Below are 26,310 nucleotides of genomic sequence, written 5' to 3'. Positions count from 1 at the left end.
TTGGGGTAGTAACCGCCGTAACAAGCCAGCTACTCCCCTCTTTGTGAGTGCGAATCCTTTTTTCCACATTTCCTCTTGCTGTTGTAGCTTAGAGCGATGTTGGAGTCACAGTAAGCATGTGTATGTTTATTTAATAAGGGTATTGTGTCAATAGCCATCATTCTGGCGAGTCACCCACTCTTCATTGGTGGCCTCTTGACTTTATGGATCCGCAGTGTTTATCCCACGCCCCTTTGAAGTCTTTCACAGTTCTGGTCTTCACCACTTCCTCCGGAAGGGCATTCCAGGCATCCACCACCCTCTCCGTGAAGAAATACTTCCTGACATTGGTTCTGAATCTTCCTCCCTGGAGCCTCAAATCATGACCCCTGGTTCTGCTGATTATTTTCCTACGGAAGAGGTTTGTCGTTGTTTTTGGATCATTAAAACCTTTCAAGTATCTGAAAGTCTGTATCATATCACCTCATATCATATTACAACGTTACCCTGCAAGAGGCACCCATTTACAATAAACCTATTTAATGAAAGAAATCCATTCACACCAGCCCATAGCATCCTCCTTCAGTCTATGGCTGCTGTTCAGCCTCCTCACCACCAGAGGCCCCTCATGAGCACACTCCCCTGGCTGACCCAGTCTTCCTTGCCTATCTGCTCCATGTCCAGAACTCCTTATTTAACCCCGCCTAGCCCATGTCTTGGTGCTTCGGCATGAAGTTCCTTTGGGCTCCCTGCTTTAGCTTTCTGTTTCTTGCTTTGTGTGCTTTCGGGCTTCCCTGCCTTGTTCTGTGGCCTTTGGGTCTCTGTTGATCTTGCTCTGTAGGCATTCAGCTTTGCCTGCCTTCTTGTCCCCTCTGTCCCTGAATCCCTTTCTGTTGCTGCCCCATTACTCTCCTGCTCCCCCCCTGCTTCCTTGCTTCACTGCCTTCGGGCATTTTGTGGTTTCATGTTCAATGTTGTCCTTGTCCTGGTTTGTCTAGTTCCGTCATTGTCTGTCTTACTTGCCCTGGTTCCCTCATCCAGCTCATGCTTACCTGAATCCAGTCTCACGCTTACCTGCACGCTATCCTGATTCCACCCATACCTGCACTCAGTTCCAGTATAACAGACCACGCTTACCAGCATTCACATCCACGCATACCCCCATGCTGTTCCAGTGTTTCCTGAAGTTCATCCTTACCCCCATGCTCTCAGCTCCAGAGACTCTTCTCAGCCAACACGCAGCACCAGAGACCCTTCTCAGCCAGCACCCAGCACTAGAGACCCTTCTCAGCCAGCACCAGAGACCCTTCTCAGCCAGCACCCAGCACCAAAGATCCTTCTCAGCCAGCACCCAGCACTAGAGACTTCTCTGCCAGCTCCCAGCACCAGGAATTCTATCATCCTGCACCCAGCTCCAGATTCTCTACCCAGCTTCACCAGATCATCTGCTATTATTTATTTATTTATTTATTTTATTTAAAAATATTTCTATACCGTCTTTTCAAACTAGTTTGATCAAGACGGTTTACAAATTTCGATTATATAGAGCCATTAACCAAAGAAAAAACAAAAATAAAAATAAAATAAAATAAAACGTCAAATTTAAAAAAGTATAGATAAGAAATAGAAAGAATAAAAATACATTATATTGTCATAATCCCTACTCATAAAATAAATATACTAATTTTTTAACAAAAATAGTCAAAGATAGAAAGGAAATAATAAATAATAAATAAATAATAAATAATAAATCTAAAAATATAACTCATATAAACCATATTCCCATCCTCCTGTCCAATGTCACTCCTGCAGGTGGTGTTCACCACACCAGGCTATAGCCCAAAACCGTAACACCATGAAGCTCCAAAGCTGGGCCATTTTCTCTTTAGAAGAACATGTGAGGTCATGCGTAGCTTGTGTGTGGAGAAAAGCCAGATATCTATCTATGTAAAATAATCGAGTGCTTTCACATGTGCATTTCAGCATTATGATAGGAATGCTTCTTGAGAGCTTTGAATAAGCAGCTTCCAAAAGCTATATTGTAATATATCATAATGACATGGCATTGCATGGCCATCACAAGAGAGCTCTGGGGCCTTGTGGGCGTCTGAGGAGAGGACTAGGGAAGCGTAGTTAAATCATCCAATAAGTGTAATAAGGGCCAGAAGAAGTGTAACATACTGCTATTATTACAAGAATTATTATAGTTAATTTCAATTTTCTTTGAAGTTAAAGATTTGTGTTGTCATAAGAGCACATCTTCCTGGACATTACAAACTTAGCATGTCATCTCAAATCAACCAATCACACGGCGACTTTTATTCATTTGCATCTAAGACCCTACGAGAATTAAAATGACTCTTTGGAAGGTCTGAAAAGTGAACATCAATCTGGTGTCTGAACATATTTTAAACTAACCCTTTCACTTTTTCTGAAATATTCTCTCTGTCCCATTGAACTCTCAGTGCTATTACCATCTGGAATTTATCTAGCATAAATAGATTTAAATTATGAAGGAATGTGGACATGCAAAGATTTCCTTGCATAATTTCTCCTATGGAATTTTGTTTTCTGTTCCTGCAGTTGTAGGGGATTTCAAAACCCGGAGCACCGTTGTAGATGATGATGACTGAGAAAGACTAACCCACTCATCAAGGCTGCCCCGTTATTCTGTCTAAGGAAACATCCCAGCTGTCAGCCGCAGTGTGAGTCCACCTGCAAGGTTTCTTCTTATCCAGGACGGTCTTTTTTTAAAAATCTTTCTCTTTTGTATTGCACCATCTTGGATGAACAAGCATGCTCGATGCTCCACTTAGAGAAGATACCTTCTTTCAAAATGCACAATCCTACTAACCTGCAGACGTTTTGCACTTTTCTTTGTCCAGTTCTTACTTCCTGCCCTAAATATGTTCTGAAAAGCATGCTCCCCTACAATGCCACTGAATTACAGGTATTATGAAACAGAAACGGAGGTGGAGTATCAGCACTGTTATCCTAACATTAAAAATATTAAAGTCCAGTTTCTGTACATGATTGTTTACAAAACAAAGCAAAATATGACATTAATCATTTTTCCTGGTTTGCATGATGTTTGACGTAATGTAAGTGCAAGTGATCAATAAATCTGCTGGTATAGTTAGAGTTTAGGCAACATATGGCTTTATTAATGCTTCAATTTTCTCCTTGTAAACCATAAATAAGGATGATTAATAGCGCTGGTTATCGCACAGGCATTTCATCAGGTGGCTCGCTGTCTGTGATGCTCTACACATGTTGTACATGTAAATAAATAAGGTAGCTGTTGGCCACTTGACAAATATTCCTGGGTTAAAGTACCCAAAATCTTATGTTGTTTATTTTGAAGGGTCCAGCAGAAGTGTCATGGTCTTGGGTGGCAGCTTCTCCCAGCAATGCCTTGCTTCCTTTCCCTCAGTACCCAGTACCCCCCCCTAGTGGCACGACGTACATTTAACAATTTAACTCTCTCATGACAAAAAAGAATTAAACAAACAATGCCAATGGGTCAGTTCAGCTGTCTTTCCTACAGTACTGCATGAGTAACATCAAGCACTGGCTAGGAGCACATGGTCTTGCTTTAAAGGCTGCTACGACAAATATTTTGTGCGTAGGGAAAGCAGCCCCCAGCCCGCTAGTCAATATCCATTTAAAATGTGAAGGAGTTAATATACCAGTGACATCTGAAGTTAGAAAATTAGGGAGAATTTTAGGTTCTGGTCTCACTATGCAATCTCACGTAAAGTTATTCGCCAAGACATCTTTTTTTTCAAATTGAAAATGCTGAAATCTCTAAAAGCCCTTTTACAGATAGAATTGTTCCGAGCTGTTCTCCAAATTTTAGTATTGGGACAACTTTACTACGGTAATAATCTTTGGGTTGGGTTACCGGATAAATTATTCCGGAGATTACACTTAGTCCAACATGCAGCCGCTAGACTTGTCAGGGGGGGAGGGGAGTTAGGGAACGTATTACTCCAGTATTAAAGGAGCTCCACTGGCTGCCTGTTAAGTTCTCTTCTCAGTACAAATTAATAAGGTGCGATTGCATAAATTGCCACACTCTGAGAATGGTTGTATAGTAGCCGAGAACTTTCTGAAATATGAACCTTCGCGTACATTAGGTTCAGAAGGGACAGGACAATGAATGATACCTTCTACCCGGGAATACAGGTCGGAGTTAATTGGAAGAAAGGCATTGTCCTACTCCGCTCCTGTATTACAGAATTCTGTTCCTAAAGATGTGAGACTAGATACAGATTTACAAAGTTTCAGAAAGGGCTTCAGAATGCCATTCTTTCAGAGGGCATTTGAGTAGGGTGATTATTAATTCATGTTCTGTATTGTGACTAAGGAGGATTCAGGCTAGAAGATCTTCTAAATAAAGAAATAAATAGATAGATAGATATTGCTCCATGGTTGAGACTGCTCCTTGAGTACTGTGTACAGTTCTGGTCGCCGCATCTCAAAAAAGATAGCGTTGCACTGGAGAAGGTACAGAGACGGGCGACCAAAATGATAAAGGGGAATGGAACAGCTCCCCTATGAGGAAAGGCTGAATTGGTTAGGGCTGTTCAGCTTGGAGAAGAGACGGCTGAGGGGGGATATGATAGAGGTCTACAAAGTCATGAAAGGACTTGAATGGGTAAATGTGAAGTTAGCTAATAGCAGATTTGAAACAAATCAGAGAAAATTCTTTTTCACTCAACGCACAATAAAGCTCTGGAATTTGTTGCCAGAGGATGTGGTTAGTGCAGTTAGTGTAGCTGGGTTTAAAAAAGGTTTGGATAATTTCCTGGGGTAGAAGTCCATAAACTGTTATTAATCCCATGTCGACTTATGGCCGAATTTTCGATGGTCCAGCGCACAAATACCAGGGGTTATGTGCGTGACTGGGCCCCGTGCATGCCACGTGCATTTTCGAAGGGGCCCGGCGACACACGTAACTCCCGGTAGATGCAGAAGTGCTGGGCAATTGGAAAGGGGGTGGGCCGGGGGGCGTGGTCTGAGTGGGGAGGGGCGGACCAGGACAGCGCCATTAGACATTGTCCCAGGGAAGCACGAGGTGGCAGCCATGCAGCCTGCGGAAGTTACTTCAGCTCGGACGTTGAAGTAAGTTTAAAACAAACAACCCCCCCCCCCAAATAGTTAAAGGGGATTAAGGGCTGGGGAGGAGAGGGGAAAAGGTAGGAAGGTTAGGTAGGGGTACAGGGAAGTTCCCTCTCAGTCCGCTCCTTAATTGGAGTGGACTAGGAGGGAACTAGGGAAGCCCTACTCGCGTCACCATGCGTCGCTTTTTGAAATTCATCCCCACTATGCACTCAAGTCCCTACCCGCCCGCACAAGCATGCACGGATTTTAAAATCCGGCACGCATGTGCACGCATGAACCGTATTTTATAACATGCGCACGCCGACGCGCGCATGTTACAAAATAGCCGCGTCCACGTGCGCACGCCGGGAATCACACACTTGGACGCATGCGCGGAGTTTTTAAAATCTACCCCTTAGGGAATAGCCGCTGCTTATTATTACTGACACCAGTAGCATGGAATCTGTTTAATGTTCGGATACTTGCCAGGTACTTGTAACGCATAAAGCTGCTTACTGAACTGTGTCCTACTAGATTTGTGCCAGCGCATGTTGACAATAGGTACTGCAAGGAGTGGGAGCAGCTATCTGCAGCTGCAGGATGTGGGGCCCTCAGCACAAAGTGAAGGACATGAGAATGGCCCACATAGGACACGTGCGGTCTGTGTGGAAACCAACTGCAAAGGATAGTGCGGACATTGATAAGAGATGATCGATGTCTTCCTACAAGCTGTGGGGAGATAGTACAGAAGGAGAACAAACATTTCAACCTGAAAGGAAGAAGAACAGATGTTGGGTTAAAGGTGATTTAGGGAACGGAAGCCAGGCCAGAGCGATGCATTTAGAAATGATCAATACTTGACAAATGAAACAAGAAACAAATGTATATAGGCCTTGTAGGATTGTGACATAGGGAAGGAGGAATCTTAAAGCATCTAGTGTTTCTTGCTGACCCTGTATTTCTCCTTCCCAGACACATGTAGTGACGCCGATACTGTAGTGCACACAGCTGAGCGCACTGTTTTACCTGCAGTCGAACGTGCGTTTTCGACGTGCTTCCATTACCCCTTATACAGTAAGGGGTTTAGCATGTCCCAAACATGCGTCTAACCCCCCCCCCCCCCCCCAAACTAATAGCGCTCATCACATGCAAACGTATGTTGATGAGGTTATTAGTCATTTGCCCGGGATACATTTTGCACTCAGAAAAGTGTACAGAAAAGCAGAAAATACTGCTTTTCTGTACATCCTCTAACTTAATATTATAGCGATATTAACGATATTAAGTCGGATGGAACCAAAAGATTAAAAAAAAAAAAAAAAAATTAAAAAAATATTTCCCATGGTCGGCCTGATTGTGATTACAGTAACCTGGATTGGCCACTGTTGGAAACAGGATGCTGGGCTTGATGGACCCTCAGTCTGACCCTGTAAGGCAACTTTTTATTCCTATGTTCTTATGAGACGTTGGGCATGATGTTTTGAGGTCCCTTTTTCAGATGTGAGCTCCTGTACATTCTTAGTGATTCTACCCATTGTGTTATGACAAATTATTTATTACAAAATGGTCATAATAAGTCTTTGGTATGTAATTTAACATATCTCAAAAACACCACAGTATTCCCCAGTGTAATCTTAAATATTTTCAATTAAATGTTTGTTAAATTTGTTGGACCTTCATGAGTACAACTTGAAAGAGTGAACAAACTGTGTGTCCCTTCGGTCCACTTTTACTTTATTTTATTATTATTTTTCCATCTTTTTTTTCATTTATTTAAAAATAGTTCCAACAACAAGAAGGACCCTTTTCGGGTTGTTTCTCAGCACAAGTCTTATTTCAACACTCATCAAGAGAGCAGAAAAAACTGTTACAACTTAAGTGTCCAATTTTGTCACGATCCCAACATGGCCATGTTTCGATAGCAAATCTGCTTCAGGGGGTTCTCCTTTAAACAGGCTCTCAATCTATAGGCATTTCATTTGCTTCCTGAGATGTACACCTTCTTTTCAAATCTCTTCATAAGACCTTTAAACATGGCACCTATGTACCTTATTTTAAATGTACAGAGCGTCATGATGTCATCAATTCAATCAATTAAATCAAAGAATACCAGTTAATAATCTCATTAAGACCTTCTGGATGTACTGCTTTCAAATGAAAAATCCAAAATTGCTCACGCCTGTTTAGAAACGATTGATCATCACCTCCTCTAGATAAAACATTAATTGCTTCCAAGATAGTCCAGTGAAAGTCTCTAAATTGATTACCCTTTTCTACACAGTGGGTAACCAATGGCGCTGTCAATTTCGAGGTTTTTATACAACTTTTATGTTCAAGGAGCCGCATCTGAATTTTTCACCTAGTACATCCTACATAAATCAGGTTGTATGGACACTGTAAACCGTATACAACGTTTTTTGAATTACAACTTGTAAATTTATTTAGAAAAACCTTGCGTCTCGAACCTTCTGGAATTCCCTGCAGTGATAGATTTAACGTCATATAGATTAAGGAATCAGGTTTTATCAGTGACAATTCCTCATTATTGCAACTCATTGCCTCACAACATCAGGCTATTTGATTTATTAACAGGCTTTAGATGTGTCCTGAAAACTTAGTTATTTAATAAAATTTGAGGCCTTGACAGTTAGTAAAGGCTCGGTAGACATTTAGGAGTTAGGGATTTGGAGATAAGTTTGAGATTTTAGTTATATCTTCTGGTTGCAGATTTTGGATGTTGACCATTACTGTGTAATGTTGTAAGCTGCCTTGATTGCTATACAAAAAGACGTCTTATAGATTCTGCTAAAATAAAAAAAAATCATAAATAAATACAATGAAATAAAATAAAAACATTTTTGGATGGTTCTTCTATTGGTCCAATGCAAGGTATCTTAGCTTGGGAAGAATCTAGTCTTCCCATGACCAAAAGTCATGCCCAACATCTCATAAGGACATAGGAATAAGAAGTTGCCTCACTGGGTCAGACTGAAGGTCCATCAAGCCCAGCATCCTGTTTCCAACAGTGGCCAATCCAAGTTTCTCTAATCTCAATATGAGTACCTGGGAAGGAGAAATACAGGGTCAGCAAGAAACACTAGATGCTTTAAGATTCCTCCTTCCCTATGTCACAATCCTAAAAGGTTTATGTACATTTTTTCTGGTTTCCTTTGACAATATTGATCATTTCTAAAGGCATCACTCTGGCCTGGCTTCCTTTCCCTAGACCACTTGGCTTCCCATCGACCACCTGGCTTCCTTTCCCTAGACCACTTGGCTTCCCATCGACCACCTGGCTTCTTTTCCCTAGACCACTAGGTTTCTACAGCTCAGAAAAGATATTCTGAGTTTCAGAATTCATTTACTATTTAGAAACTAGGAACAAAAAGGCGATTTTTAACCAGCAAACTGTACACAAAGTCAACCAGAAGTCGCACATCATAAGTAAGCCAAAGGTCTCATTTGTCAGTGATATTTATTACCAGAGTCCTGCTTTAAAGATCCTATAAATATTTTTCTCTGAGGCACTAAATGAGATATTCCTTACTAGAAAACAGCTTTATAATTAAGGAACAGATAATTAAGCATCTTGAAGGTCAGGAGAGAATTAGCGATAGTCAACATGGGTTCAGAAGCAATAGGTCCTGTCAAACCAACCCCATCAGCTTCTTAAATAATGTGAACAAGTCCTTAGATATGGTAAATAAATTAAAGATAATTTATTTGGATTTTGCAAAAGCCTTTGACACAGTGCTAAATAATGAGATGTACAGTCAAAAGAAAATATGGGCTGGGGATTCCGCTGGGCTTTGGCTCAAAAACTGAATGCAGTAAAAAAAAAAAAAAAGGAATATATTTATATTAGCAAAAAATACATCATCAGCAGAACCAGATAACATGGACACTAAGAGGACAATATTCAGCTGCTATACGGCTGAGCTAGTTAGCTGGATTAACTTATCTAGCTAACTTGGCCAAGATATTCAGTGGTATAGCTGCACCACTGAATATATTCATTTCTCTTATAATTAGCCAGATAAGCTTTATCCGGCTAACTATAGGACAGCCAAATAACTGTCCTAGACTTATCCAGCTAATTAAGCCAGATAAGGCTGAATAGCGACACTTATAAAGCTACATTAAGCTAGATAACTAGGTACACCCTAGAATGCCCTCATTCTGCCCTCACTTAGGCCTGGATTTATCAAAATGCAGTAAATATCACGGGAAAAGGGGAATGTTTTATGGTAATAGGCTGTTTATCACAAAGTGCACTATCTTAGCGCTTCGCATAGGTATTAGCTCAAACTGCAATAACTGTTTTGCACTTTGTGTTAAGTGCCAGAATTGTTGTATTTCCTACCTACAACCACTTGGGGAGAGAGAGAGAGAGAAAGAGAAAGAGAGACTAGCTATAACGTCCTCATACTAGGTAGGTATTTATACCTCTATATGAGGCCCACCTAGCTACTCAAGGTGAGATTTGTACAATGTTAACCTAGCTTGATGTTTTCCAGGTAGAGAGTCCATCAAGTTAGGTTGAGAGAACATTGCACAGATCTCATCTTTGGGTGAGTTTTCTCACTCTGAAGGTCATCAAATCTTCACAGCTGTGCAATATGGCTTTGCAATTTGTGAAGCCGGCCCACATGGCCAGAAATCCCACCCCAAACTCCTCCCCTTTCCCTAATTTGCATCGCACCATGCGTTATGTTTTTTTCGCATGTGATAAAGGCATTTTTGCATGCGTTAAAGTTGCTTTTCGCATACAAAAATGCCTTAATGCATGCAAAAATGCCATATAGTACTTTGATAAACGAGCCCCTTAGCCGGCTAACTATTTAACTGGATAAATAGCTACCTAAGTGAAAGCTATTCGCCATGCCCGAATATTGAAATGGCACCACTTAACCATTGAATATCGACCTCTAAAATACTAAATGCCAAGGTGCAAGAATCATTGGATCCATGATTTGCTGTGCAAAAATGCATACATGGTCTGTACCTTATTATAAACTAACTCTATATTACAATATCCTGAACATTTTATTTATTTATTTATTTATTTATTTATTTGTTTGTTTGTTTGTTTGGTTTTTTTATACCGACATTCAATAAGGAATATCACATCGGTTTACATGGTAACTTGTGGGATAATTTGACAACGGGTCAAATTATCTTTACATTGTATCAGCAACAACAAATTTTTCTTTACATTGTAACAGCAGCACCGTCATATTATTCTAACAGTATAGCGGATTCATGAGATACTATGACAACAGGTCATAATATCTTTCATCGTATTGGCGGCAAGGTAACTTGTGGGAAAATTTGACAGCGGGTCGAATTGTCTTTACATGGTAGCAGCAATAATGTCCTATTCCCTATTCGTTGCATTCGTGGGGTTCCGAAACATATGGCAAACCCCCACGAATGCAATGTATCATTAACGAATAAAACCCCCACCTTCCTGACCCCCCAAAACTTGCCAAAAGTCCCTGGTGGTCCAGAGGAGGTCCTGGAGTGATCTCCTGCATTCGGGCCGTCGGCTGCCGGTATTCAAAATGGCGCCGATAGCCTTTGCCCTTACTATGTCACAGGGGCTACCGTTGCCATTGGTCGGCCCCTGTCACATGGTAGGAGCAATGGATGGCCGGCACCATCTTGTGCTCGCACCATCTTGGGGGGGGGGGGGGGGGTTTAGGAAGGTGAGGGGTTGTAGTTAAAAAAAACCCCATCCCAACCCTTTAAATTTAATTAACTTTAATGGGAAACGAATACCATATGTAACTAATGGACGAATCAGGGTCCCCCAAAATCGGATGCAACGGATTTGTGTCCTGACGAATACGAATACCGAATCGGACGAATCCGTCCCTGCTGCACATCCCTAACAGTGGATTCATGAGGTACTTTGACACCAGGTCATAGTATCTTTATATCGCATTGGTGGCAAGGTCAAATTATCTTTACATCGGTTAATTATCTTTACATAGGTTGACAGCGGGTAGAATTACATTGACCATCAAGCCAAATAGTTAAAGTCCAGAGATACTGTATGAAGCAGGTCTCGTCTGCACCACTCTCTGTGTGATACTGAGGAAGCCACTTACTTGCTCCTTCCTACCTTCAGGGGAAAAGTCCGATATCTCTTATCCTGCATTACATTCTTTTTTCACCAGCCATCCTTTACAACTGATAAATATGTGTATTATATTTATTGGCAGATCTATCCACAATTATCCAAGCTAAATTATACTCTTTTGCGTGCTTTTTCACTTTCCTCAATCCTTTGTCATCAGGTTCTATGTTGCATATTGAATTGCGTCTATATATGTACTAATCCAAAGTACTTTGGGATCATAGTTTATTGAAAATATAGAGTGATGTAATATTTCATTTTGGGGGGGGGGGGGGGGGTGGCAAATTCCTTAATATGGTGGTGCTGACCATAAGAGTAGGATCAAGTTTGCAATTGTCCAGCTGTGCCTGCTTGAATCACTGGACTTTCTCGGGGGGGGGGGGGGGGGCATCTCATTTTATAGCACCTTCCAAATCAAGGACCTTTTTCTTCCCCCGATGCATCTGAATAATACTTTCATGATCCAAACACCTACACCTCACAGAGCAAATCACTTTTAATGTTTCGAGAAGCAGTCTGTGTGTGTAGGTGGCAGAAGCAAAAGCAAGAAGAGTATTCAAGACGGCAACGGAATAAGCACAGAGAACTCTTCATCATCTCAGAGAAAAGAAGCTGGAGAAGTGGTGCGCGGTGTATGTGGGGCGGCGAGGTGCACGGAGCTGCAAAGGAAGCAGATCAGGTGAGCTGGGCCTTGAGGTTCCCTTACTCTGCAACCTGTTTCTCTGTGTAACACAAGTAACGCGGCCGAAGACAGAAGATAAGGACCACCCGGCCTCCTCTGTCTGCCCAGTTGCCATAACACGCCTGTGGTTCACAAGACACAAGCGCAGACATCCTGGTCTTAAAATATTTGATTTCAAAATACAGAGCCAGCAATCTGTGGATTTATCCAGCAACTCGGGGAATGCTGTTTATGAGAAGGGACCTATTTATTCCCCTAAAACTTATTTTCGGATAATTCTTGAGCCCATGAGAGGTGTCACAACCAGTTTTTTTTTGTTTCCCAGGAAAGATAGGGCTATAAGAACCCTTTAGTGAAAGTTAAAATGACATCATGATTGTCCTACATTGGAACTCTCTTTGTACCTGATTCACTAAAGGTTTTCCCCCATAGACACAAAATGAGAGAAATGCCTTAGTGAATCTGGCCCATAATATGTTTGATCTCCGAAATCTGAATGCTTAAAACAATATCAGGTGGCAATGCAGTTCTGCAGGAGGAAAAGCTGTGCCTCTAGCTTACTTACATGCAGCTGATTTCTTGAGCTTAATAATTTGATGAACCGCCCTTCCCATAAGGCATCGAGGCAGTTTACAAAACAATTCAAATACAGACATGACACATGCATGCCGAGTGCTTAACATATAAATAAATACAACTCTAAATAAGTCCATCTCCCCGCGAGTGGCAAGGCGGCCATCAGGTGCTCCAGAGAGGCAGCTCCCATGCACTTTCCTATGCTGCCTGTGCCCTGCTGCCTTCATTATTATTATTATTATTATTATTATTATTTAAGTTGAAGAGGAGGCAGAGGGAGCAGTTGGAGGAGGTGGTGGAGACATGGATAAGGTCAGTATTCACGTGTTTCCTGCTCCTCCTAAAACCATCAAATGCACCTGTTTAACGATCAGTGCAAGATATATATTCTCTATGAAATTTAGGATATGCAGACAGCTCTCATCATCTACATGTAACTTATTTTGCCTCTGAGGATAAGGAAAATCACAGAATATTTTATTTAGGAATTGTACAATAAATCCCCTTGCATAAGAACTAATATTTAGCCTTACATTATTTCTTAATGCCAGGCTATTATAGCTTTAAAATAAATAAACAAGAGATGCAGGGCTGATAATTGTGGAACAATCTGTTCAGCTCTGAAGTTTCCGCTTACCTTGTAACAAGCACTTTGGAAGTACAAACTCCAGGAGCCTTCATTTTGCTAAAAGTGTTTCTCTTTCTCACCTTGTTCCCTTTACTGCCAGTAGAGGTGACTTAAATCTTTTATAGCACTCGATGGAATCGATGTGTTTCATGTGCTGCTGTGCGAGTGGTTGCGTCAGGTCTGCCGCAAGGGGAGTGCGCTGGTCTGGGAGGCAGACGATGCCGGCTCCTGACCCGGGCCCTCTGCTTGCGGAAACGCCAGCGCGTCCGAGCCAGCCGGCTTAGCTTAGCTTCCTGGCCTGGCCCCTTTCTCCGTTCTCCTCCATTCCTTTTTTTTCTCCCCCTCTTCTTTCCAGGAGCAAGAAAAAGGAGGCACAAATTGGAATGATTTAAGAAAAATAGGGTTTTGAAAATGTCATTTTTCTGGATCCAACAGGAGAGCAGCTGACTTACAAATCAATGAGGATTCCAGGCTCCAAAAGACATCTAAAGTGAGATTGCTGTTTCGAACGCCACAAGCTGCTCTCCTGGCCTAGCTTTGCTGACAGGCTGCCCCTTAGCTGCATAGGCTGAACCTGTCCTGATATTATCTCTCATTCTATCTGTGAATTTGTAGCTCCAATTTTCCATAGAATTAAACTAGACTAGCTAGCCCAGATAACAAAGTGGCATTTGCTAAATGTCCTGTACATACAGTACCTCATAGGTATGTGTTTTATCCTGCTACCTAATGCGTACATTAAGAAAGTCTTTAGTGTTTAAGGTGGAAATGTTCAGACTCTCAAGGCAGCTTGCAGAGTTTCTTTTTTTTGAAACTCATGGATGTTCACAACGATGCACGTTTATTTTGGATCTACACCCGGCTCCCGCCGCCGCCGGCCGCCTGGACCCATGCGGCCGTCTGAAACTAACGCGCGTCCACCCGCCGCCCGGAACAGGCGCCCACCCGCCCGCGGCCTAGATTTAACACGCGACCACCGGCCCCCCGGATCCCGCCGGCCGCCTGGACCCACGCGGCCCTCCGACAGGTATTTAAAAATTTTGATTTTTACACTTCCTGGTGCCTGTCATTTCAAATGAAATGACAGGCACCAGGCACCAGCGCCAGGCACCAGCGCACCCAGGTTACTGTATAGGCGCTGTATTAAGCGCCTATACAGTAAAATGGGTTACGCGGGCATAACCCTTCCCTACCGCTTTAAATCCGCGGCATGCATTTGCATGCGATTAGAGGAGAGTATCGGGGAGTTAGTGAAGAGAACTGTGCGTGCGGGGAGGAAGGGTGCGCCTGACACTGCCGCACTGTTTCTACCTCGGCCTTACTGTATCGACCTGAAGGTGAGGTATTCTGCCAGCACGTAGCTTCTGTGTAGGGATGTATAGCGGCCTCATTTGTTCTGTTTTCCTAATAGGAGATGTACCGGTATTTTTGGCCCTGGTGGAATATTTGCAGTGCTGCCTTTCCATGGGTAGGGTTGGTACCGTTTGAATCTGGCAGTTAGCGTTTGGCAGGTTTGCTGTAGGTTCTGAGAACATTCTTTGCAGGGTTTTGAATTATTACACAATATTGCCGAGGTGTGCTAATTGTTGCTGTTACAGTGAGTGACAGCAGAATTTGAATATTATTTTCCTATGGTGAGTGGTAAGGGGACGGGTCCCGTGCTGTTTGTTGAGGGAGCTTGCGTGAACACAGGGTATTGTAGAGGGCTTAAAGTGCAGGGTTTATTCCGTCCTATCCTTTATATACCTCAGACTTCACTCCCAAGAGGGGAACTTCATTGACTGCTGCTGTTGACTAATTTTAGTGCTAATTTTAGTAGACGGTTGGAACTGGCCAGGGGTTTCTATGCTGTGTAGGGTCCTTCTGTCTAGGGATGCCACTGACATGCCTGCCCAGCACTGTGTGACAATGACTGAAGTCGTTTATAGCGGCGCCTCCTGCTTTACGAGCAGAGATATACCATCGCCCTATGGATGGAGGTAAGAGGCGGCTGTGGAGGGAGCCAGGGGGATCCCCGACAGGATCAAAGTGGGTAGCTTCCCCTGCGTCACAGGCCATATAAAATGGCTCCCTGATGACAGCTGCCTGCGAGCGTGGAATTAAGATCATTTAAAATGTAATATTTAACGGCATAACGTCCACGTTTGTGTCTTTTCACAGGCTTGCTCTGCGGAAGGGGGAAGCTATCGATGGAGATGAGTTAATTCTCAAAATCTTGGGGGAGGGGCGGGGGAGGGCCTGGTCCTCGGATCTTTCAAATTCCTAGCAAGCCATTGATTTGATCAGGGGGAAAGTATATTTGCTCCTTTCTTGATTGGGCCCCGCCGGGGTGTATTGTACAGTAACAGTGATGGCGGGTGGGACTGAACGCCAAACCCTCCGAGACCAGGGGTCAGAGCTAGGAATAATAGTGGGGAAAGTCCTTCTGGGAGATTAAAATGTAAGCAATATCAGTAGTTAGTAGTTACCATGGCACTATGTTATGGTATAAAAATATTCTAGCGACGAAGCACATTCTGAGAACCTCTGTGAAAATTTAGGTGCCAGGGACCCACCGGGAGAGAGGAATATCCCAAACTCTTCCAGACTATTACGGTATATCCGCCCCTATTTTACATGGAATATAAAAATGACGTTTCAGTCTTTAGCCTCAGCTCTGCACAATTCTAAGGCCATGAACACGACCAAACGGCTGGAGATAAGCGTTTGCTCTCTCGATGAACATCACCAGACTTTGGCAGACCAGAGGCTTTCCTGGAGGAAAAATATGCGCAGAGTGCATTGCTTGAAGCCCAGATCGGTACCACAAATACTTGAAAATAAGAATAAACAGGGACCCCCCCAAAAGCCAGGTTGTGATTAAAAGCCTGCCTGCTTGGTGCAGAGTGTGTGGAACGGCAGGGATCACCGTTGTTAGCACAAGAATGCTAATCTCTGTCGGAGGCAGACATAACCATGAAATATGTTTGCCGTTCTGGTGTGAAGTCTGCCGCTGCCTAGAGCCTCATAAACATAGATTCAACTGACGTTGCCTTATTTTAGTCACATTTGACAGTCCTAATGCAGAAAGTAATTGATGCCAAAAAAAATGTAATGTACATCAATAAGAAAGTTTAAGATCGCATTTTTAATGGCATTTGCAATTTTTTTTTTTCCCTTTTCTTAGACTTTAAAATAAATCTTCTGCGCCAATCACGGCTTGTAGCATCAGACAAGCAGATTTAGGAATAATGATTCTATTACCGGGGTTATAAATATTTTCTCAACTACGCAGTGCTCGGTAATCTACATGCACTGTGTACACCTTCCTAATGGATTGTGCTGCAGAGAATTACTGTGAGAGATGGAGCTACAGATCTGGGGGGCAAAGAATTCCCACTCTCCAAATCTCAAGGACAATCAAAAGTGTTCTGTTTTCTTAGAAAAGCTGACTTGCTAATGGCCCGCGCGCACAACCGCTCTGCAAGGTGCCGTTCCCGTCCGGCGCTGTCGTTAGTGGCCTGCAAATTGCACCTGACGGGCGGCATCACAGCCAGCACAGCACTGCCTTCACGCTGGAAACGAGGGCGCCGGCAGCAGTGAAAAAGCAGGTGATTTACCGGCGGAGCGCATGCACCAATGGAGCGTATTACAGCATTGAAACAGACACTGGAGAAACCCACACCTCGCCGAGATAAGCATCCAGCGGACAGGCCGGTCCAGCTTCCAGGATTCTTGAGGCAAGGGTGGATTTGGGAGCCTGTGGAGATGGGGCGGGGAGGGGGGGTGGGTTTAGTTTTCGCTCGCGTCATGGATGCGGCCTGGCCTGGTTCTCCCGGAGGCAGCAGGTTTGGCGGCGGTACGTTAATAGCAACCAAGCAGCCGGCAGAGTGCGTGGAAGAGCGCCAGCCCCACCTTCGTGTCCTCTCCCTGCTGGCGCCCGTTTCCAGCCACGAACGGAAGTGGCCCGTGGAAGTGCCACAGGAGGGAAAGGAGGGGGGGGGGGGGGGGAGCAGGCATGCCTAGGACCTCTGTGCCTTACGTTTTCCTGGCTGGCCCACACGAAGCGGCTGCCGTGCGGTTCATCGGCCCTCCTGCGCAAGCAGTAAACCTTTTGCAATGGGGAGGAAGCCATGGAACAATGGATCTGGACTCATGGAACAATGGATCATGGAACAATGGAATCATGGAACAATGGATTCCCGGACTCCAGCTAATGGAACAATGGATTCCCGGACTCCAGCTAATTCCTGGACTCCAGCTAATGTCCTTCAACTTCAAGTTCTATAACACAACCAGCTCATTTAACTGTTCGTTGTAAATATTTAAAATGCTATTAACCTTTTCTTTTTCCTTCCTCTCCCAGTTTAAGCATCCCTGTTTTTTGTAACTGCTCTCTTCAGTTCCAGTTTGTTTTTTCTTTCTATGCACCACTGTTTTAATGTAAACCAGCATGACGTGATTTTATCATGAATGCCGGTATATAAAAACCTTAAATAAAATAAAAAATAAATCTGAGCGGGGGAAACTAAGGAATGGCATCAGGAAATTATCTTTTCCCGGAATGACCTGGAGCAGGTGGTGGAGGTTAAAAGAGTTGCAGATTTTATTATAGGGCAGAGCGATCCTTAGTTGCAATAAAAGTGAACAGAGCAGAAGTATGACCCGGCAGCACGTGTTTGAATTGCCTCCTCTTAAGAATTCAGCAGCTGGTGTTGGTCTTGCCAGAAAGAACAACAGTGAATGATATGAAATGCTAGAAGTCCTAGTGGAAACAGGAGCAGTCACGCCTTTCGGGTCTGTTTTGCAGGCTGTGAGTAGAAACTTAACTTAGCAACTGCATCTGTCCAACAGGCTGCAGGAACGACGATAGCTAGAAGTCCTAGTGAAAGCACAGGTGCTCAGGTAGCTGCGTCTGTCTGCCGGGATATGCAGGAGACCTAGGAAACCGGATTCTCAGGCAACAGCTACACTAATATTGGCAGCTATTTAGATTATTAAAAGCCTTCTGGGTAAGCATGGTAAGGGGAGGAGGGCTGGACGTGAGCTGAGTTGGGGAATCTTGTATGCATATCTGCCCATGATAGTAACATAGTAAATGACAACAGCAAAATTAAACAAACCGGCCCATCCTGGCTGCCCACTTGTGATTTTTCTCCACTTTCACTCAAAAGCACAGACATTCCCATATGCAGCCCAATGTCAGCTTCCCATCCCCTTGTCATTTATGTGAACTTTCAACTCTTCTCTTACCACTGCTCTTCATATCAGTCCTAGGCACGCCCAGATTCTGATAAAAACTGGTCTCCACCAACAAAACTGCCAGGCCACATCAGGCCTTGTCATCTGCGCCTACCATTCTTAGAAGATCAACGCTAAATCCAACATCCTGGCCCCCCCTACCATGTTTTATTGCTAAGCTTTCTAATAATACAAACTACTACCAAAACTAGCAAAGCCACCATCCAAAGCATCCAGCTTCCTCATGCTCAATGAAGCATGAGTTTTAATTGTCGTCACCCCCGTGCAGGCTCTTCCAGGGCTTTCTTGAAAGCCTGATGTAGCTAGACCGCTGCTGCTAAGGTCATAACCACCGCCCCGTACAGGTTAAATGTCTTTTTGGAAGCATAGGTTGTTAGAATTGTTAACACTGCTTCAGCAAGGTTAGCCCAATAGCTTCTTGGAAGGCCGATGCAATCGTACCACTGCCGCTTGGGTGATAACCATGGTAGAGTGCAAATGAGAAACACAACCACAACTGTCCTGGATAAGGAGTGACGTCTCACAAGTGGCTGGCGGCTGGGCAGGAATAAAGGGCAGACTGGATGGGCCAATCGGTCTTTTTGCAGTCATCTACTAAAGCTTGCTTTACTGCTTTATTGCTTTACGGATGAACTACTTTATGGCTGTAAAGCAATATGGCGACAACCGGCATCATTTTTTAAAGAGGACATGGCAGGGCAGGAATGACTGGGGATCACTCCTGCCTCTTTCAGCCTTCTAGCACCATTACGGAAGGGGTACAGGAGTGGTGGGAGCCATGTGATGGAAGTAGCACGGGGTGGTGTTTTTTTTTTTTTAAGTTACATTTATTTTAGTTCAACAAATGAACCAAACCAACATCAAGCAAATCAAATTCTAGCCCCCACCCCCATGCCCGGAAATGAAAAAAAAAAATGAACCAAAACTAAAATCTTGCCTGTGCACATCCCTAGTCTATGGCATTGCACCAGGAATGAAATGGGGCAGATTAGATGTTCCTTGCAATCCTTCTCTGGTTTCTACGGATCCAAGAAAATTCTAGATGAAATCTGGCCCTATCTTCTTTTGAGCCAAGGAAAACCGATCTGTTTTAGAAACCTTGGCGTAAGAAGGAATTGTAGTTATTCTGGAGATTTTCATGCACTTATCTTCGTAATCGTAAATTGTTTCATAGCTAATTATAAACAGAATAAAGAATTACCTGCTTTGAGAGCCATCTGACAGAGAGAATGGATTGCCTTATTTTACAAGCCTTTTATGTTCAGCCCATAAATATGTCACAGCTAAGGAGTGCTGCATCTTTAAGGATATTAAACTCATTCTTGTGTAACCAAACATAATAGGATTTTAAAATGAATTATAACTGAGGTACTTAACAAACAAGTTTTATTTTTAACTCTTAACATATGTAAAACTGTATTAAATTGACCAGTTCAAGTAAAACGTGAAGTTATGAAACCTTACTGTGGCTTTGCAACAACTTGTTATTACATATTTCTTATTTCTGCTGTTATGTACCTTTCTGATAAATCCAGCTGTGCTTAAATAAAAACTGGGGGGGGGGGGGGAGGCGTCAGCTGTCCTCCATTGCTTCTGGACTTCAGTAGGAGATTAGCAACCATAGAGCCATCTGTCAAACAAGGACTGATCTGAGGGATATTTAGGGGCTGGCCAACATCTGTTTGGCACAGTTTGTAAAAAGGTAGTCAGAGCTGTAATTTTCTAGTAGTCCCTGCTACCACGTGTCATTTACATAGTGCTGCTAGATGTACAGAGAGATTCCCTTCATCGTGGAGCTTACAGTCTGGCTAAGACGCACAGAGAGAAGACAAATACGAGATTTCAGGAAATTGTGTTTATTGGAGAAGACATGGTTAAGATCAACCGGGCTGCGGTCACGGACAGCTGGGGTTTCACATTTAGAATGGCACAGCGGATGAGGAAGGCCGTTCCAGGCACGCGGCGCGGCGAGGTGGCAAGCATGGAGCTGGGAGTCGGCGAGGCAGGAGAAGGGCACAGAGGCAACGTGCCGGATGAATGGAGTTTATTTATTTAGGATTTTTTATATACCGAAGTATAGCATTCTGCCTTCACTCCGGTTTACATTGGAACAACATAATACATACATTAACCTTAGAACAACGAGAGACATTACATCTGAATTTGTATAAAATTACGATATTGCTTACTAGAACTATTATAACAATTCTATATTATTTATAGAATTATTATTATTTATGTGGAGGTTCTGTAGGGGGGAGATGAGAGAAGAGGCTGCAACGTGAATGCACTTGTGGGTGGGTGAAGGAGAAGCTTGAACTGTATTTGGACGCAGACAGGGATCTGTCACGAGGTTGTAATGACAGTGGAACGAGATAAGTTGTGCAATTGAGTTTTGAACAGACTGAAGTGGGGTGAGGTGGCTCAGTGGGAGACCCGTGAGGATCAAATTGCACTACTCCAAGCAGGAGGATAACGGTTTTGGTATTGTGTTCGGAAAGCAAGGGTCGGATTTTGGAGTTTTAGAGAAAGAAACAAACAAAAAAAAACAAACCCCCTGATATTCAGCCATGCAGGGAAAGGACACGTTTTCTGGATAATTTGTCTGGGGTGTTCAGTAGAGCACTACCGATTAGGGTCTCCACTGAATATATCTGGATAAAGTCCTCGTTAGCCGGCTGAACTTTGGGAATGCTCTCTGACTTCGAACAGACTAATCCAGCTAACCCTGAATATTGGAGTTAGCCAGCTAAACGTAGCTCTGCCTTGCAGTGCCCCCAGACCCCCTCCAAATTATCTGTAGAAGTTTTATCTGGCTAGCTGCTTAGCTGGATAATGTGCAGGCGGCCAGAGCGTGCACATTTTAAAACCGCATGGTTTGTCGGGCTAAGTCTCGAACTCGGCCAGGCAAACCATTTGAATATTGACCCCCCCAACATGTTTTAGCAGTGTTTCGGGTGTGCGCAGAGTAGGAGAGGGAGCGGTCGAAGAAAAAGGCGCAAGATGGAAAGTGGGTTTGGGAGAAAAGATAGGAGATTCGAATGTAAGTGATCCCCGTTTTGACCACCACTAGGGGCTTGCAGTTTTTTTTTTTCAGACCATCCCTAAAAGTTTCCTTCTCCCGAGGCTGGGATTGGTCACCTTGGCCCTGTCTGTTGGAGCTGAGCATGTGCAAAAGACCCCCAGGGGGGTTTGGGAGTTGAGTAGAGGCTGGAAGGAGGGTTATGGCAGTGGCTCCTTGCTGGGCCCTCCTAGCCTGGAGAAGAGAGGGGGGCGGAGGTGCTAGGGAGGCTTATTTGGGTGGAGAAGATTTTCTGGGTTTTTTGGGCTTGATCCTAGCTTCAGGAGGGACCCCCCACCCCCCCCGCCTGAGGGACAGAGCGTCTGAGTGCATTGCTTTCCCTATGCGCAGCTGGAGTAGGGCGGCTGCTGCATGGGCCTGAAGTAGAAAATAGAAATTTTTTTGAGAGAAGCAGTTTGGTTGCATTTTTCGGAAGCTTTGCCATCCAAGGTCCAGAGCTGAGGATTTTCAGAGAGACTCAGACTTGGCTTTTTGTAAAAGACTCACTTTCAGTCACCCAGGGATGCTGGCTCAGTCACTGTGGATTTCTTTTTTTTTTTTTGTGTTTTTTGTGAAGATTCCTGAATGGACTTTGCAGCTGTTATTTTGTCACAGTAAAATGTATATGGACCTCACCCCCAGCGTCCTGCCTGTTTTTCCCCTGAAGGAAAGTACCAGTCCCTGTGAGCCAAGGGACTGCGAGCAGAAAGAGGGGAGGGTGACTGGACTGAGAGTGCGTCCCCCTGCAATGCCTTGGGCCCGGGAAGTTAATCCCCCCTGCCATCGACAGGATGCACGCCCCGGGGGTGAAAGGACTGCTGTAAGAGAGCTGGGACTTAGCCCTGGGACCGAGCATGCCCCCCCCCCCCCCCCCCCCCTCAGGTGTAAACTGGACATGAAGTGGCATCCAGTGGTTGGCAATAGCTGGCCAGGGGATCTGCTTCTGCTCTGGAGTACTGCAGCTTTTGAAAGCACCTTATGTTGTCAGGATCTAAACATATTAAAATGTTTAAATTGCTTGAAAACTTTAGATCAATCCCATGCACTCTGCTAATAAATCCCATCCTACTGAACCCTCCTACGACAAAGCCTTTTCTCCCCCAGTATTCCTGTAACATAAAATGTATCGTTAACCCATCCTATACCGAGTGGGATTGTTATTACATTGAATTGTCCCTTGCATTTTGGAATATAGCGCATGGGTGAGATACGGAAGCAGCGTGAGTCTTATCGTCAGAATGGTACGCAGCACGTTATGGTTAGGAGGGCGACTTTCGGAGCGATTCGCCCGGGCGAAACGCGTTTCACGTGCGTTGATTATCTGACGCTTTGCCCTCAGCGCGGCTGAAAGGTAACATGTTTCCGGGGGCGTTTTCAAGGCGGGGAAGGGAAAGCCCGTGCTTTTCTGGGCACGCTCCACTCGCACCAGAGAGCAGGTGCAACAGTGCGTGCGGGCAGAGTTTCAAAGTGAAGACTGCCATGCCTGCATTGCCTTTCAAAAACGGGTGCCACGATCGCAGGTAGCAAGTACCTGTGGGCTTTATACCAATGAGGGCAGTTTCAAACATGTCTCCCTTGTGTACCGGCGTTTGCTCTCCTTACTTTGCCCTTTTTTCATGCTGCTCGGACTGAAATATGGAATATGGTGACAGATAAAGACTCGAGGCCTAATTAACCTGCCTGCTTTCTATTCCCAGGGTAGACCTTGCTTGATCTCAGACTTTACCTTCACTTCCCTCCCTGATTATCCCATGCTTTCTTGAATTATCAAACTCTGATGGCGGCTTTCCAGGTGATTTAACCAGGGTAAACTGGCCTCTCTGCAAATTGCTGTCCTCAGCAAAGCTTGAGTGGATTTTCAAAGCATCACAAAGCATTCTTTTTACAGAGAAAGAATCCTCAGGGGCAATTTTTGGTTGGGGAGGGGGGTTAAAACAGCACACACACACACACATATATACAGACACATATATACACACACATATATATACAGACACATATGCCTACATACACACACATATATATACAGGCACATGCGTGCACATACACACACACATACACACACACATATATACAGGCACATGCGCGCACACACACACACATATATACAGACATACATACACACACATATACACACATATATACAGACACATATGCCTACATACACACACACACACATACACATACACACATATATACAGGCACATGCGCACACACACACATACACACACACATATATACAGACACATGCGTACATACACACACACATATATACAGACACACATATACACACACACACGCATGCACATATATGTATATGGGATTTTCTAAAGTATTCATGCTATTTTGCACCACGCCCCACCCTCCCCTGCTTGCCCGTATAAACAGCAAGTAGAATGTAGGCTTTCTGTGCACATACTTTATGCTACCTGAGTAACTCCTCTTTAAAAATCAGCTGCAAGATAGTTGTGGAAGCAACGTCATGGGTTATGTAGTGATTGTTCCCCTTGTTGTCTCCACCACGTCTGCTGGGCAGCTGCTCACCATTGTTTGCGTGGAGAAATATTTCCCTGTGCTGCTTCTCAGCCTTACCCCCTTTCAACCTTATCGCACGACCTCTTGCTCTGGAACATCTACCATGCCCTGCCTGTCCCTCACCTCCTCTGGGGCTATGCAAATCTGGGTCTTGCAATTTCTCCTCATAGGCTTTAGCAAAGATTCATAATAGTAATAATAAGTAATCACAGCAGAAGTGTTGTATCCTGTAATGATCTTTCTGTAACCTGATGAAATAAATGGAACTGATGTAAAATGGAGTGATTTATATGGTTTTCATTCTGTTAATACCCACATTTATAACTTGCAGTACATAACCGCATTAGAGGAAAAGTGTTTATTTTTTGAGCTAAACTTTACTCATGGGGATAACTGAACGAGTACTGCTTTAGTAAACATGATATGAAATGGTTCACAAATTTTCCATTTCTGCAAAAAAAAAAAAAAAAGAAGAAAACAAACCTGCCTAAGTCTGCCTGCCACGTTATTACTCATGCAGACGAAAGCTTTCCTTCAGATCTTAAATATGTTTTTTTCCCTTCGTTCCAGAGAAATTCTGAAGTTTTCTGATGAGGCGATAAGCACAATAGAATCTGGCAGGATTAAGGGATGAGGCAGCAAATAAAAGATGAATTATGCTTCTCTCAGCTGCCTTGCATGACATATCCAGGAAGATAAGCCCCCTGCAGAAGAATCTGAAAGCATCTGCATAGCCCTTCTAATAGAAAAGTGGGACTTCATAGCTGCCTTCTTTCAGAGCGGCGGGCAGACCTCATTCCTCAGTGACACGCATTTCCAAGTTAATCCTGTTTGTGAGAACTTCTTCCACTTTCATTTATCTGGAGGAAAAGGCTGCTGACTCACCAAGACTACCAACTTCGGGATAAAGATTATTTATTTTCCAGCAACTTCCCACAGAATCTTAACACACTGTGCTTCAGATTGCAGTAATTAAGTTTACATTGGATAATAATATTATTGGTTATTAGCACAGCATGGTGCTATCATCAAAGACAGTGCAATACAAGATAATTTGCATTCGAGTAGACATTGGAAGGTTGCAGTGTCTTTCTCTTGAAGAACTTGCAGTCTCTAAACTGCAACCAAGGTTACTCTTTCAGATAATAGAAGGACTAGGGGGCATTCCATGAAGTTAGCAGGTAGCACATTTAAAACTAATCGGAGAAAGTTCTTTTTCACTCAACACACAATTAAACTCTGGAATCTGTTGCCAGGGGATGTGGTTAGTGCAGTTAGTGTAGCTGTGTTTAAAAAAGGTTAGGATAAGTTCTTGGAGGAAAAGTCCATTACCTGCTATTAATTAAGTTGACTTAGAAAATAGCCACTGCTATTAATTGTATCAATAACATGGGATAGACTTAGTTTTTGGGTACTTGCCAGGTTCTTATAACCTGGATTGGCCACTGTTGGAAACAGGATGCTGGGCTTGATGGACCCATGGTCTGACCCAGTATGGCATGTTCTTATGTTAATAGTTATGGGACTTGCTAAAGGTCAAACAGGAAATCATGGAGAAAGAGAATTCATTTGGGGGATAGGGGTCACATAATGCTATCTTGTATTGTTTGTTAGAAATGTGCAGGGATTTTGAACCCTGACTCATCTGTGGAGGAAACTTATTGGGGAGCTGCTTATTTTAGTAGCAGATGATGTGTTAATTTATTTTTAGAGTCCTAATAAAATATGCAAGGCTAAAGAGATCGCAACCATGACAAACCCAAAAGATGGGCTGATCTAATTTTCGTGCTTCCCATTTCAGGATATGCGGTCCAGGAGTTAGGTGATTTGGGATTTCTTTTCCAGTTTTGGAGTGAATTTTCAGAGAGGTTTCATGAGTAAAAATGGCTGATATGATCTTATATGCGATTTTATAATCATCGAGAGTACGCATGCATATTTATTTATTTATTTAACAGTTTTATATACCGCAGTTCAGGTAACAAAGTTACTAATCACTTCGGTTCACATTTCAACAAATAAAATGACAAAATAAAGACTAGTTTATAATGTCTTACATAGAACAGGGTGATTTAACTTGGATAAAAACTAATAATGAACAGGGAGAGCCGTGTACAGTTTTCAAGAGGTAAAAATGGGGCAGGCTAGAGGCATTCGAGAATGGCGTTCAGAGCATGCGCGGTAGTTTCTATTTCCTAAGACATGAACATGCTTACATTACCAAACTTATTCGCACACTTGTACCCCTGCTTATTGACTTGTGCAAGTGAAATTGGAATTGTCTGTTGTCTGCAGTTTTTGGTTGGGAGGTGTGGGGGAACTGCAGGGGGTTCAGGGTAAAATGCTAAAGGGTCTAGGTG

The 26,310-nt window shown here is 43.5% G+C and overlaps 1 long non-coding RNA gene across 1 annotated transcript in view; it reads left to right on the top strand.

The window, feature by feature from the left end:
* Positions 1 to 16,403, top strand: part of LOC115089286 — a 112,979-nt gene extending 96,576 nt beyond the window's left edge. The window contains exons 2-3 of the long non-coding RNA XR_003856040.1: positions 2,563 to 2,684; positions 16,280 to 16,403. This is a non-coding gene — a long non-coding RNA (uncharacterized LOC115089286). The remainder of the gene's footprint in view (positions 1 to 2,562; positions 2,685 to 16,279) is intronic.
* Positions 16,404 to 26,310: the final 9,907 nt, after the last annotated feature.

Source organism: Rhinatrema bivittatum, chromosome 4 (genome assembly GCF_901001135.1).
Source record: "Rhinatrema bivittatum chromosome 4, aRhiBiv1.1, whole genome shotgun sequence".
Classification (NCBI taxonomy): domain Eukaryota; kingdom Metazoa; phylum Chordata; class Amphibia; order Gymnophiona; family Rhinatrematidae; genus Rhinatrema; species Rhinatrema bivittatum.
The sequence above is the reverse complement of the archived record's forward strand: the minus strand, read 5'-3'. Positions and strand labels throughout refer to the sequence as shown.